General features: G+C 41.3%; 1 protein-coding gene across 2 annotated transcripts in view; it reads left to right on the forward strand.

Annotated features, from left to right (window-relative positions):
- Zbtb38 (zinc finger and BTB domain containing 38) overlaps positions 1-15,422 on the forward strand; it is a 77,455-nt gene that overhangs the window by 20,504 nt on the left and 41,529 nt on the right. The window contains exon 1 of one of the 2 annotated variants that reach the window (XM_004834353.4): positions 14,295-14,611. The exons of the other annotated variant lie outside the window; for it this stretch is intronic. The gene's annotated coding sequence lies outside the window, so the exon portion shown is untranslated. Of the gene's footprint in view, positions 1-14,294; positions 14,612-15,422 lie in introns of those variants that run through there. 2 annotated transcript variants of the gene reach the window in all.

Consider the following 15,422-nt stretch of genomic DNA (forward strand, 5'->3'; position numbering starts at 1 on the left):
GAGCTGTCCCTTGCCTCCTCCTTTCCTAGTGCTCGTGTGCTGCATGCATTGCGTATCTTGCTTCTGTGAGCCTAAGATGGCAGGCAGGATTAGCCGTTCTTGTGCTGTGTGTGCATGCTGTGTATAGAATTCATTACACGTTGCCTAGTATTTCAGATGTGAGTATGTAAATGCTCTGTATGCCATATCATCCGGTAGTGAAGACTTGTTTTTGCCTCATTACAGCCATAGATATTTGAACATTACCTTTCATTTCTGATTCATTTGCTTCTGGGTGTTTGTTTTTCATCACATTCAAAATGCGATTTTACTTTTTTTTAAAAACAAAGCCAAATAAGCCCCACAAAACCCTAAAACCAAAAACAACAACAACAAAACTCTGCTACCAGATGGTGTCTCCCCTTTCTTCCTGCATTTGCTGTCTTTTAAATAATGTATGTTGTATTGTTAATTAATGTGAATATCAAATTAAACACTTGAAACTTACATGTTTACTGTGCAGGTGGGAGGCAAGGTGGAATCTATTTTTAATTCTTATGCACTCCATCGTGTGCAAGCAACTTCAGTTCTCAAATTTGTGTTTTCACTGCCGGTATCAGTGGTTTGATTTTCAGCAAATGTGACAGTGGCCTTTGCAGTGGTCAGCTCTGAGCTTTGAACTCTCAGAGGAGCAAGAGAAAAAAATTCAACACACCACCTCCTTGGTTGCAGCCTCAGAGAAATCTTGGATGAAAAACTTCTTTTTCCAATCCTGTTTTCCTATTGATAAATTCAGTTCTTGGGATCACAGTACATTCAAGCTGTTCTGCGTATGATTTTTGGTGTGTGTGACAATTGCATCTAAAACTTGTGAGCAAGAAGACGGAGAAATCAGTTTGTCTCCATCGCCTTACATAAAAATGGCTGTCTTGTCATGCTAGCATTGCATTGAGTGATACATACAGGTAGGTTGAAATTTGCATGCTTTATACATTTTTTAAGCCATGTAGTAAGAGCATTAGATGGATTAAAATGTGAGTTTTTAAATAAAAAATAAGATACTTATAGTCTTTTGGGGGGGTATTAAATTGGATAGCCTTTCCTATTCAGATACTATACAAATATATAGTTTTTATAAACTTATAAAATGATTCTGCTTTAAGATAATTCCTTTTTTAAAAAATCAGTTATATGATAAGTGTGGCGCCACTAGACAACAAAAGAATTTTTTGAAAAGTCTGATGATTCAGCTTCATTTTAGCTTGAAACTAGAAATAAATGAGTTTCTAGAGATAATTTTAAAGAGCACAAATAAGCTTAATAACAAATCTTTAAAATATTTAAATTTTAAGAAGCGGTCTTTTACCGTTATAAGAAAGATGAAAATAAAAACTTACATGCTTCCAAAATCAATTTCAGGTAATATACGGGGATAAATATATTATTGGTATATATATATGTAATTTAGGGGGGATGAGGAGTTACCATTTTTAAAGGAGGAAACATTAAACATAAATGGCCCTGTTAGAAATATAGAGCTTCACTAAATGAAATCAAGCACCTCAAATGGCTCATTGTAGACCATACAGTTGTGGTTCTGTAAGTTCCAAATTCTGGTATTTTTCAAAATAATTTCCTGAGCTCTTTCCTTTGAACTTAACTTCTCAAATAAATTTTAGTTTAAAATTAACACTGGGCCAGAACCTGTTTCCTTGGTAACCAAGTCATATTTTAAAATGCAATAATACCAGATATGCAAAAGAATATCTTTAAGAAGGATACAAATGTTTAATGAAAAATTTGCAGTTGTTTCCTCTCATATAAAATCTGAACTGTTTTAGACGTTTTAAAAATGCGGTCTTTGAGCCTTAAAAATTAAGCCATATTTTTAAATATAAAGAGAAAGCTTGCAGAGGAACAGCTTTTTTCTCCCTCTGTGCTTAGTACTTTCAAAATTAAGGTTTTCTTTTAATTGCTCCAGAATGCAGGTCAAGGTTGTGTTCAGAGATGTAGTTTCATTATTACGAGTTCATCAGCGCCTCTCAAACAAAAGGTATTTTAGAAATTCTGAGAATCAGAAAATGCTTATGCTCCTATTTTCCCCCATTTTCCCATTGGTTACCTCTGAGCTCTAGGTAGAAACGGACCCAAACTCAAGCCTGCCCCCCCAATGACAAGTACACATTGAGCTTGTACGGTAGGGTCTTTGTAGGTGTGTTACAGGAAATGTTACCAAACCTAAAGCCTCCCAGAGCTTTGCTACGATGTGAAGAACACTGAGATTCAGAACCATCTGTATAAATAGTTGCTTTATTCTAGCAGGTTTTCTAATATTCTACAGCATTGTCTGTACAATCAAACCTCTTATGTGCTAAAAGGGTGATTGTTGTCATTGTTGTTGTATTGTTTTGAGGCCAACTAAAGTATTTTGCTTGGAATCTTTCTCTGGTTCAATTATATTAGAACATGATTCATCTCATAGTAATTTCGTGCTCAGGGCTTGCTGTAAAATATTCATCCGGCTACACCTTTATTTATTTATTTTGACTGTTCAGGAGCCATTTTCCTTCTTTCCTATGACTTAAAATGACTAAATATATTTTGAATACAGTGTCCATCAGATTGTAAACTGAAAGGAAATGTTGGAAACCTGTTTCAGTATTGCCATTTATTTTAGTAGCAGTAGCATTAACGGTTGCAATAGGATCAGGCTAATTGTCATTCGTTCTTGAGCAAATAGTGAGGTCTGCATTTGTAATTAAAACACTATTGCTATTCAGAAAGATTACTACCACAGTGTCTTCTCTTTTAATAGACCAGGCCAAATTAATCATTTCTAACTCATTTGAATCTTAATTATAAGACTGGAAGAATACAATGCAATTTTTTTTACCATAAAATGAATATCTGATAGATTTCAACATTTATAGAATGTCAATCCTTTTGTTTTTAACTCAAGCACAGTTGCGTCATCTTGTAAATTTTCATACCTAATGATTTTAATGGCATTGTTTATTTCTGTTGCTCTTGGTCTGCCTAAAAGACTTTTTAAATATGATTTAAGTTACCAGAAAGCCAAATAAGACAATAAGATTGTTGGGAAGTATATTGTGGCATTGTCATTCTAATAAATAGATCAGTGAATAGAAGAATAATTATTATTTATTACTTTATTATGTTTTGCCTAATGCTTTGCCTTCATATTTCACAGTAATGTTTACAAGGCACAAAGCTTTTCTAAACTTATCCATTTACAATTATTCTGGATTTCCTAGATTAGTTGAAAATGTTTCCTGCCAATTGAAGATGGCACTTACTCCTCTCGTTGTTTAAAAGACTATGATTAACCTATTTGCACTTTTTGGATAAGGTGTTTATACTGGGCAGGCTAGAGCAGGTGCTACAGGAAGAAACGGCAAACAACTGCTTTGTTCTCACCAAAATGAAATGAGCCAATGTGTGGTTTTCTGCCTGAATGATTTACAGTATAAAATTCTCAACTCTTTTTTCCCCCCTTTGAAAGATAAGAAATGTTTTTCCAAGCTTTAATTCAGTGAAAATACAAGATTGCATCTCTTGCTTCTACAGTGATGTGATCTACTTCAGCCATTTCAGTGGATTCTACTGTCAGATCATTACTTAGAACCTCTTTACTGCATAGTATGTGAGAAATATCTAGAAAAGGATCACACCTTTCTCTTTAGTACTAAATCATGCTAAGTCTTTGAGTTCCTGATACCACGTGACTCATTTTTACAGCTCCAAGGGAAATGCTATTCTTAACAGCTTTCTTGGTAATTAAACATTCAGCACATTTACTAAGTGCCTGCTATCTACAGTCATATTCCAGAAGCTAGAAACACAATAATGAACAAGACAGTCCAGAGCATGCTTCTCATGGACCTGACTATAGTATGTATGGCAGGGCAGAAGATGGGGGAAGGAGGTAAAAATAAATATGCAAACAAATAACTAAAGAAAACAGGTGCAAAGAAAAAGAAAAACTTAAAAAGCAAGGGCGATGGATTGTGAGGAAGAGAGCCACTTTAGAATGGTTGGTCAGAGAAAGCCTTCTTGGGGCGATGGTACTTGAGTGGAGATCTGTGTGATGAGAAGGATCCAGCCAGGTGAAGACCTGACAGGGGCCTCACCAGGTGGAGGAGTGCTTAGCCTCTCTCAAGCTGCAAACTTCCCCTTCATAGTGTACCTGTCACTCCTCAGAGCCAGGTCTGTCAACCTCTTAGTTGAGTTTCCAGCAGTGATAGCATGGCCCAGGCACCCCGAGTTTGGTACCAGTGAAGTCATTGCCTTTGTCCTAGTCACCACCCTGAAACTACCTCAGAAGTTGCAGTGAAAGTTGGGACATTGCAGTCCTAGGTGGTGATGAAATCCTGGCACAGATTCAGCACCAATTTAAGAAAGGCCTCTCAGAGCAAGGAAATTTCTGGGAAGCTTCTTCCTTTGTTTTTCCTAGGAACTCCAGAATTTAAACTCATAACAAAATGTTGAGATAGCTATTAAATTTTTTCAAAGGCACAATGGCAAAGGGTCTGTCTTATTTTACCAAGCGGTTGTTGGTTGTTGTTGGGGGCGGGCGGGGCGGGCCTTTGCACTTGACTTACATCCCCAGCCCTTTTCATTGTTTATTTTGAGACAGGGTCTTAATAAGTCATTAAGATCCCCAGGGTGGGCTTTAACTTGCAGTCCTCCTGCTTTTGACTCTTAAGAGTGTTGGGATTATAGGTGTATGCCACCACACCAAGCCAATAGGTTGTCTTTGTCATAGACAACCAGTGAAGTTTTTTCAGATTTCAGAAAACATTTCAGCTCCTCAGACATCTTTCCTGTTAGTTTTTTTTTCTAAAGGCCTTATTGCTTAGGGTGATTTTTCTCTATCATAGCAAATAGTTCTAAGAAGACTCTTTAGAGCCTTTCAGGTTAGTCTGCTGATGAAAGCCAGAGAACAAGGAATGTGTTTGCCATATAAGTTGGAAACTATAAGGTTCTTCAGAGCCTTCTGAACATTCCAGAAGCACTTCCTAAAACTGATTCATAATTTAGCAGACTTTGCTCAGCACAGTGAAGGTGCCCTAGCTGACTCCTTATACTTTATTTAGATTTTTGAGGCACATCCCACTACATGAAGACAAACTTTTTCTTCTGCAGTAGAGTATTGCCCATCATGGGGGAGGGGACTTCAACAGTTCAGTTCACTTCTTGAAGCATTTACTGTATGACAGACACAACTTTAAACTAGGCAGAATGGAATATGATATGGTCCCTATGGATCTCTGTCCAGGTTCCCACATGAAGCCAGAGCATGATCTAGACAAACACAGTTGTGTATCCTCCCTGGTGCAGAAAGGAATGAATGGCATGCTGTTCTCTTAGTGGCCTTTGTTCCTGTTCCCTGGAGTCCAGCCTTTGGTTTGGGGACAGCTCAGCTGATGGCAAGGACAATTCTTCATTTGGACTTTGTCTCTTGCTCTTATCACCTTCCCAAGATGTCTTGGCTTCTAATAAGCTACCATATGTCTGGCTGCCCTTCTCCAAGCTGGTCTGCCTGCATGCCAGGTGACCTCAGTAACGGTTGCCACTTTTGCATTCATGAGCACATGTTAAGTTGAGAAGCCCTTGATACAAAAATTTGAATTTGTGATGCCAGCAAGATACTTTTGCTTTTTCACCTTCCCTGACTGACAATGGGGGTCTCCTGGCTGACTCTTCTGCAGAAAGCTTTTTAGGAAGCAGGTAAATCAGAGACCAGTTGCCAAATCACTTGTCTTTGTTAGGTGATCCCAGCATGCTATTGACCAGAAAATTGCTCTTTTGATCTTACAACTGATTTTGCATTTTTTCTTTAATGGCTTCCTCACTTCTGTAGCTATTTCTACTTGAGACCAGCACTTGTGTCTACACTCACTGTTCAGCCTACAGAGGGAGTTTGTTTTCTGGTCCAGCTTTGTTTTTAAAATGCCAGTCTAAATATTCCTTCTGCATTCATGAAAGTCAGTAGAGGCTTTCATTATTTGCTTTACACAATAAAATAACCCTCTTCTTTATCCCATAGTCATTGCTACCAACTGGTTATTTTGAAATTTCCTTGTGCATGCTAAAATCTCTTACCCAGTCTGAAGCCCTGCTCTAATTAAGGCCTCATGGTTCTGCCCACCTTCCCCAGTGCAGAGCTTGACGCAGAGTGCCTGCCCCGGGGGCCTTACAAACCAGTGAGACAGAAAACAAAAGCCACCAGCTGAGAATGTGGTTAAATCTCAGAAGGGCAGGGCCCTCATAATTTTTTCCCCCTTTTTCTTGTTTCTTGAGCTGAGAAAGGGAAAAGGAAGCAAAGGGAGGAATTATATACCCAGAAAGATTCTCTAAGTAGGCAGGGTATTGGGGAAACCATGTGGAAGAAAATGGGGAGATGCTGCATACTGGAGAGGGTGGCAAGGGGGCAGGTGGGGGTGCAGAAGATAGGAAAGAGGAACAAAGGGGCAGTCAGGAGGCAGCTGGGGTGAACAAAAGGAGATGCTGCTTTGCTGAACCCTGTAACCAGAGGTACAGGGTACAAGGGAGAAAGTGGAGAGGGATTGCAATTAGGAAAAGAAGGCTGGGAGAACCCCTAAATGCAGGCTGCAGGCCAGCTGAGAAAGGCTGGGTGCTACGTATGCTGTTCCATCTGGCTTCAGTCAGAATGTTGGTCTTGTTGCTTAATTGTCCCACAATGCCTATTGTGCAGAGCCTACTGATTGATGTCCTTAAAGGTGATTTATCCAGAGCCTTACAAAGTTTCCAGTTCCATTTCAAGGCTCTATTCTACATGCTGAGAATGCCAAAACACCTCTCCCTGCCTCTGCCCATTTAGTAGTTGCTCTATTCAATCTGAATTAAACTTTAAATAAATTGAATAGACCATTTACATGGTGCTGTGACCAAGTGCTTTTGGGCTTCTACAAACCACAAACTGAAGATCTATCCAAAATATTTCCTGTAAGCTGCAGATTTGAGAAACTTTTCTTTTCTGAAAGAAATGTTGCCTATGGCAAGAATGCTGCTCTGTTTTAGAAGCTTCCAAAGCCTTCTTCTTTCCTTCTTTCCTTCCTCCCTCCTTCCCTTCCTCTCTTGCTCTTCTCTCTGGGTGCCTACTGAGCCACCATCCCCAGAGGATATTCTGACTCTGTGGATTCCTTGTTCTCTAGGAGAACCTCACTTGGGTGGCAAGCAGCACTTAGAGTTGCCACCGTCCATGTACTTCTTGCTGGGTTCGTATGGAAATTAGAACCATAGACTTCAGTTGCCATGAGGATGTTGGACCCTTTTTCTTTTCTCTTTGAAGGAACTGTGGCCAGAGTAGCAGTCATGTCTCTAGGTCTTTTGCAGAGTTAAGTGACAGAACAGTGCTTAACTCCTAGTCCACAGCTCTCTCTGCTAAACCAGGCTGCTCTGAGGTCACAATGAAAATGCAGCCCTTAACCTGGGGCTGACAAACTTCTCTGTAACACATCAGATAGTGAGTATTTCTGACTTTTTGGTGTTAAAAGACAAAATTTCAACAAACTGAGTTTAAAGATCTAACTGGCTTTTACTAGCAATTTGTGCATCAGGCAGCACTCCATCTATAAAACATAGGAAGACATTTTGTTGGGTCTGGCACAACAGTCAGGTTTTATATGGAGCTTGAGCAGGAACAAGAAAACAGCATAAAACAAAAAGCAGATTGGTTCGCACTGAGTTACTTTGTATTACTTTCCTTATAAGGGTTAAACCAGTAGGGACTTTCTCATCATGCTGCTAAGACTGGCCTGTTTGGGGATTTGGCTGTTACCTTGCTTCTGATTTCTTATTTCAGATAAACAACTTAAATCTGGTTAAGTGACATGGGACTTTAGCTCAAGTAACTCCATTTTGGTGTGGTCTGCTGGGGCCAGGGCAGGAGTTCATTCCAAAACAATGGCCCTCCAAAAATTTATGTAATAGTGGGTTGAGGAAAAACTGAGAATATTGTGTAGGTATTATATAACAAAAGAGAATGCAAATTTCCACACACTATGTATTGATGAAATTAAAAATGTATAATATTAAATATGAGAGATACAACTGCTTATAGATTCTGAAATTTGAACGCTATATAAATTTCTTTCTTTTTTTTTGGTACCAGAGATCGAACTCAGGACCTTGTGCTTTTGAGGCAGGTGGTGGCACCACTGAGCTAAATCCCCAGCCCTCTATATAAATTTCATACCATGAAATATTATCCTTAACCCCTCTAACCATTTAAAAATATGAAAACCATTCTTACGTTATAGATCATACAAAGCAAGTGACAGGCTGGATTTAGCCTGAAGCTTATTGTTTGCAGACCCATTTTTAAAATCAAAATCTGCTATTCTGGAGACCCACTGGGGAAAATCCAGCCTATGTATGTAGGGGTTTTTTTTGTTTTGTTTTGGTGCTGGGGATTGAACTTGAGTCCTTGCCCTTGCAAGGCAGGTGATGGAACCACTGAGCTAAATCCCTGGCCCCTACATGTGTGTTTTGTTTGATTCCCAACAATATTTTGTATTTAGTCCACAGAGTTTTTGTTTTCCAATTTTTTAGTTTCATGGCCTTTTTTCTTATTATAAAAGTAATATATTCTTATGAATAAGCTGGAATGGTAACATTTTGGCATGTATCTTTTCAGTCTTTTATCTATGCATAGTAAATCTTTAACAGCTAAAATAATATTTTGTAGAAAAATTGTGTATTTACAGCCAGGCATGGTGGCAAATGCCTGTAATCCCAGTACCTTGGGAAGCTGAGGCAGAATTACAAGTTCCAGCCAGCCTGGGCAACTTGGTGACTTAGCAAGACTCTGTCTCAAAATAAAAAATAAAAATGGGTTGGAAATGTAGCTTAGCACAAAGGTACTGGCTTCAATCCTCGGTATCCCATAAATAAATAAATAGATAGATAGATAGATAAATATTTAAACAATTGTGTATCTTGCTATCGATTTACATATCATAAACATGCCATTTAAAAACCTTTCATTTGGCCAGGGATTTAGCTCAGTGGTTCTGCCGCCTGCCTCGCAAGTGCAAGGGCCCGAGTTCGATTCCCAGTACCAAAAAAAACCTTTCATGAACATAGCCTTTTAAAATTTTACAATGAAAATTTTGAACATATTCTTGTAGAAGCAGAAAGGCTAATTTAATGAACACTTCCCTTTTTTCATGTAAAGTCACTCCTGTATTTTTTTGGAGCAGATCCCAGACCTCGTATCATTTTATCTCTAAATATTTTAGTATGCTTCTCCAAAAGATACAGATTCTAAGAGAGGATGTTTTTCTTAGGAAAGAATTGCTGAAGTTTTTAGAGGTAAAAGAGAATGTATGCCTACAATTTCAAATGGGAAGGAAGGAAGGAAGGGAGGAAAGGAGGGTGGGAGGGAAGAAGGAAAGAAAAGATCTGGATAGAAGATATATAGGAGTTTTTGCACTATTTTTGCAACTCTTCTATAAATTTGAAATACTTCTAAATAAGAAATTTTTTAAAGGTGAATTACTAAAAAATAGTTTTAAAAAATGAAATATTACCATGTGTGGTGACACATGTGTGTAATCCCAGCACTCAGAAGGCTGAGACAGGTGGATCACCAGGAGTTTGAGGTCAGTTTGGGCTACACAGTGAGTTTAAGACTAGCCTGAACTACATAGTGAGGCCCTATCTCAAATAAATAAACAAATTAATTTTAAAAATAGAATACTAAAAAAAAAACCAGAGTACTATACCACAAATAACAGTTCCTTAATAACATCACAAATTAATAGTCAGCATTTGAATTTGCTTAATTGTCTTAAAAAAACAATTTGGTAATTCAAAGCACAATTCCAAATAAGGTCCATACTATGCAATTGATTGTTCTCTTATATTTCATTAAATTTACAAATTCCTCTTTCTCTTTCTTTTATCCTTTCTACTGGTATTTTTTTTTAAATATACGTTAAGTCAGGCATGGTAGTGTATGCCTGTAATCCCAGCACTGATGGCTGAGGCAGGAGGATCAAAAGTTCAAGCCTAGCCTGATGAATTTAGTGACTTAGGGAGACTCTGTCTCAAAATTTTAAAATATAAAAAGGGCTGGGGATATAACTCAATGCAAAGGCCCTGAGTTCAATCCACTACTGAAAAATAAATAAATAAATAAATAAATGTATGTATGTATGTATGTTGAAGAAACATTCTGTTTGACTGCAATTTTTCCCAATGAGAAATTGGGTGATTGCTCACTTTTACATGTTCCCATCTCACATATTTCCTATAAATTTGTAATTACATTTGGAGGCTAGATCAGTCTCAGGGTCTTTTTCAGGTTTTTTGTTTTGTTTTTTAGTCAACATTTGATTGCGCTTATATAAAAATTCTGATTCTTGGTTTAAGTGGAATATTCTGCAGATCTGGTATCCCTGCCTGGCAACGATAAGTCTGAGGCTGAGTAGTGAGTGCCCCACTCCCCACCTCTTACCCCTACTCGGGTGGGACAGGAATTCTCCTGTGGGCCCTGGTCATACCATTGGGATGAGCAGCTTCATACGTTTACCTGCCAGATTCCCACCAGCATGGAGTCCCTCTGAACAATGCCTCTGCAGAGGCTGTGGTGGGTGGGGACACAGCTGCACTGAGTCCTTTGGGGAATGTAGTGGTGACAAGAGAAAAGCAAAGGGGTGGGACTTAAAATGGTTGAAGGAACAAAGACAAGTGGCTGTAGGAGGGAAGCCAGGTGATGGGTTTTGGTGAGAACCTAGGATAGGGGACAGAGGGAAAAACAAAACCTGTAAATTGACAGCACGGCAAATACAGGAGGTAGAATGCGTTACAGATTCCTAATCTGTGGTGGGAAACAAACAAAGCAAATGGGTTTCAAAGAGACAACACTGTAGTCTTTTTAGATGATATTATGATGATATTAAAGCCTTGAAAAGAAAAAGGGCAGTCAGTGTTAAATCGGCCAGTAGTCTTAGCACAGGCAGTGGTAGCATATCAGAAATTAAGTGGGAATTAAATGAAATGAGTTAGGAAACAAGGAAAGCTTCCTAGAAAAGGCCCCTGAAAAAGGATCAGGAGCCATGCCGTGGAGATGAATTCTGAAGACAGACTTGACGTGGTACTAGAAAGGAGGTTGGGGGGGACTGAGGGTTGAATCTGGGGCTTTCACACTGAGTTACATCCTCAGCCCTTTTTATTTTTTCTTTTTGTCTTTTGAGACAACATCTTGCTAATTTACTAAACTGCCCAGGCTGGGCTAGAACTTGCCATCGTCCTACCTCAGCCTCCCAGAATCCTTGGTGACACTATGCCTAGCTATTTTTTTCTTTGCAATGTATTGAAAATTATAAAATATATCATGTTTAATTATATACATTTCATTTTTTTTGTGTTTTTTTTTTTGAGACACAGTCTTGCTGTGTAGTTCAGGCTGGCCTTGAACTCACTATATAGCCCAGGCTGGCCTCAGATTCATGGCAATCCTCCTGCCTCAGGCTTCCATGTGCCATCATGCTCAGCTTTCACAATTTTTTTTTTTTTTTGTACTGGGGATCGAACTTGGGTCCTTGCGCTTGCACAGCAGGTGGCGAAACCACTGAGCTAAATCCCCGGCCCTACATTTAATTATTTTTTAAGGAATAAATCTTTACCGAAAAGAATATAACAAGGTGGGACGTTTCTGGAAATTTCCAGCTAGTTCCCCACCCATACTCAGAAGAATGATTAAGAGAAAGATTCTGTGACTAGTTATGAGGAAGGATGGAAAATTTTGAAGGACTAGCTAATTATGTAAGTTTTAGGCTGTGGTGTTTAAAACAGTTGCCCTGATATTTTAGTTATTAATAACAATTTGGGGAAATCTACTCACTTCTGGAGAAACATTTGGCTCCAATGAAAAAGAAATGCCACTGTTTGTGAAGTCCCAAGTGGCTGTAAGGACCCATTCACTTGCTAAGCTTCTTAGAGAAGATTTCACCAGTAACAAACAAGCTGTTGACAGGGGCTAATCAAGGTGCCACCTGGAACACAGCAGCAAAGCAAAAGGTGGACCATGAAGCAGACCTGTGTTTAAATCCCCTTATGGCACTCAATATGTGATGTTAGCAGATTACCTATGGAAAATTTCTAGAGTATAAAGGTTGTTTCAAACAACTTTTGGGTGATAATTCTGACTGCTTGGATGTTAGGAACATAGTACTCGGAATACTAGGTTTAGGGGTGTAGCTCAGTTGCAGAGCTTGTGCATCGCATGCTCAGGGCCCTGGGTTCAATGCCCAATACCAAAAACAAAACAAAAATCTCAACAGTTAACTCCCAATACTAATAGCAGTGGCATCAGCTTGCTGTAAGAGAGCACTTGCTATATACCAAATATTATTGTATATGCTTTGCATATATTACCTCATTCAATTCTCAAAAAGCCCTAGGAGGCTGGCACTAATATTATAATCAGCCCCATTTTAACAGAAGGAAACTAAGGCCCAGGGTGGTTAAGTAACTTGCTTCAAGTGGCCCTGTAAGCAACAAAGCTGGATGTTGAACCCAGGCGGGCTGAATCTAGAGGCCAAATTGTCTTGCTCTCTGACCTCCCACCTTCCAGCCCCAGGGAAGCAGAGAGCAATGTGGCAGACTGGGACTTCCCCGCCCTGGTTCTTAATCTGCATGCCTCAGTTTTCTTAGAGGTTTTTAAATAATTTTCAGTTTCCAAAAGACTCAGTGGGAACATATAAACCCACAATTAAAACTATGAAATTTTTAGGTTGGAATCCACTATTGCCAATAGGTTAGCTCAGGTTTTGTAGAAACTCTGGCTGGCAGTTATACATACAAAAATATTGCACTGTTTAAGTGGATGATAAATCATTCCTTAATAAACAGTTTAGTGGAGTAGACCTTTTTGAACATGTGGCCTATGGAGAGAGAATAAAGGGTGCTTGGCATTGAGGAGGTTGAGAACTGCTCACATACATGTGAATTGTTGTCCAACTGTTCTGAGCATAAGATACCTTGACATAAGTGATTCCATCTTACTCATTGAATGAACAGTAAACAACTCTAAAACTGACTCCAAGAGAACTCCAGAGGGCTCAACAACACCCATTCTGTGCATACATCCTATGAAAACACCACACAGATATCCCCAAAACTTTATAAGCAGACACATTTCACCTCACCGTGTCTGTCTAGAACAGTGCTTGAGGTGCCACTGGCTGTGGATGCCGTTGGTTGTCAAGGGCCTACAGTTGTGGAAGTCCTTGCATTCCGCCCTGTGCCTGATGCAGACTACTGGTCAGGGGATGCTGCCCTTCTGCAGGACCGAAGGAGGTTTGCGTTCCCCTGGAGGCTCCTGTGGTGGACCAAGTGGCAGCACCCTTCCACTCAGCTGCAAGCAGTGCTCTGTAAGTCCTCCTTTGTTGTGAGATTCAGACTTGTAAAATAAATTATATGATTCTCTGTTTGGGCCTCCCAGAGATCCTCTCTGGCTTGCTCACGATACCAGCCTGTCATCCTTCAAAACTCTGCTTTTATTTTTAAATGACGTGATTGTTTCATTTGTCTTGGAGTCAATATATTCTTCCTTCATCATTTAAAATGTTTAACTGGCTTTGAATTTAACATTGGCTCTACTTAACTCATCAAAATGGTCACATTCTTAAAACTCGGTTAGGAACTGGTATGCACAATTGCACACACTATATTCCAGGCAAAAAGCAGGCCGCACGTCATGCAAAGAGTAGACTTTTAAATCCTTTCACGACGTAGCCTGGAAATGAATCTTTTCTAAAGAATATTTGAAAATAAGACTCACTACTGTCGGAACACAGGGAACGCTGATTATTTAAAAACAATAAACAAGCAAACACCTGCATAGGAGGACATTAGGCTGTTCGCCCGCACATGCACAGGAGTTTGCAGCAGGCCCTCAGTACTTTATCAGTGCGCAGCCCCTGGATGGCGGAAGAAGGAGCTCAGGAGGCCGTCAAGTGCCCTTCGTTTAAGGAAGAGGACTGGCGCTTTTGCATGAAACAGTTCTTATACCTCGTTGGGAAAATTAATCTGGGCCTCTCCTGATCGCCTTGAGATGACACAGGTGACACCTTATTCCTGAAAATTTAATGCAATTTAAACTGCGCAGGACTTTCTTGGAATCTTGCCTCTCTCAAGTGTGTAGGATCTGGATCCGGTGCCCAGGGCCCTCCTGCGGACCTCAGCCTGGTTCTGGCAGTTCCTAGGCTCTGCAGCCCCAAAGCCCTAACTGGATTGTCCTCCCTGGAGGAGGCTGAGGCCACTGTCCCTGGGTGGCCGGCAGGGCCTCCAAGGTCGCCCGTGTGGGTCTGGCCGCTGCCCTCACGAGGCCTGGTCCTCCATGTGGCGGACCCCCCCCCCCCCCCAAGCTCCACAGCTCGGGGCTGAGCGTCGGGCCGACCTCTTCCCGGACAGCTGCGTCCTGTGCCCCGCGTCGGGGGTGGGCCGGGCCGCGGTAGCCGAGCCGCCGGCGTCCATTTTCTGGGCGGTGCTGTGCGGCGCCGAGGCCGGGCTCGCGGGTCCGGAAGCGCCATGGACCCCCGGGGGAAGCGCGCAGGCTGCGAAGGAGCCGAGCCCCGTAAGTGCCCTTGGGCGGTGGTGTGCGGAGGCCGGGCGCGGCCTGTGGCTAGCGCCGCTAAGCGGGAGCGAGCCTGGGAGTCCGGCTAGGGGAAGACTGCGCGAGACTGTGCGCCCCGCCGACGCTGGGCGGCTGATCTTCTGCACGGAGTGTTGGGGGGGGGGGGCGCCTGCAGGTGCCGACCCCCGGCCCCGACCCAGCGTTGGGTCTGGCTGCAGAGTCAGGCCGGTGGCGCCGCAGCTCGGGGCCCAGCTGCGCTGCTGTGCCGGAGGGCAAGGGGCCGGGGTCGAGGTGGGCGCGGGTCCAGCAGGCTCGGGAACTGCGCGGAGCAGCGCACTTCCCCTCACCCGCAACGGGAACCAGACCCCGGCCCTGACCCTACCGGAACTTGATTTCCTGGTGCAACGCCAAGTCCCTGGAATTGAGCAGGCTTGCAAAGACAGGGCCCTGCCCCCAGGGGTTTGCAATCTCAGCCTCCTACTCCTGCAGTAGTTAGGTCCGCTCTGTTGGTACAACACAACTGTCCGCTGTTAAGACAATTCTTCACAGGGTATGTAATAAATCACCTGAGAGTTTAGTTTGTCCACGGTTCCTCTTTATAACTCCCGTTCTGCAATAGGTAAGTGCCTAATTCCATTCCGGACTTTGGCCCTAATTGAATAAATATCCCTTCTAAGGATTCATTATAGATGATAGGTGGTATGTTGCCTTATACATATTTTAAAGGTTAAAGACTTCTGATTGGGATACTCAAATTCTCGTGGCTGAAAAGAATGGAGGGGTCGTAGTTTCAGAGAAACTTCTAAGTGCA

Source organism: Heterocephalus glaber, unplaced genomic scaffold (assembly GCF_053883595.1).
Source record: "Heterocephalus glaber isolate CG9 unplaced genomic scaffold, H.glaber_assembly_v1.0 deba00001504, whole genome shotgun sequence".
In the NCBI taxonomy this organism is placed as follows: domain Eukaryota; kingdom Metazoa; phylum Chordata; class Mammalia; order Rodentia; family Bathyergidae; genus Heterocephalus; species Heterocephalus glaber.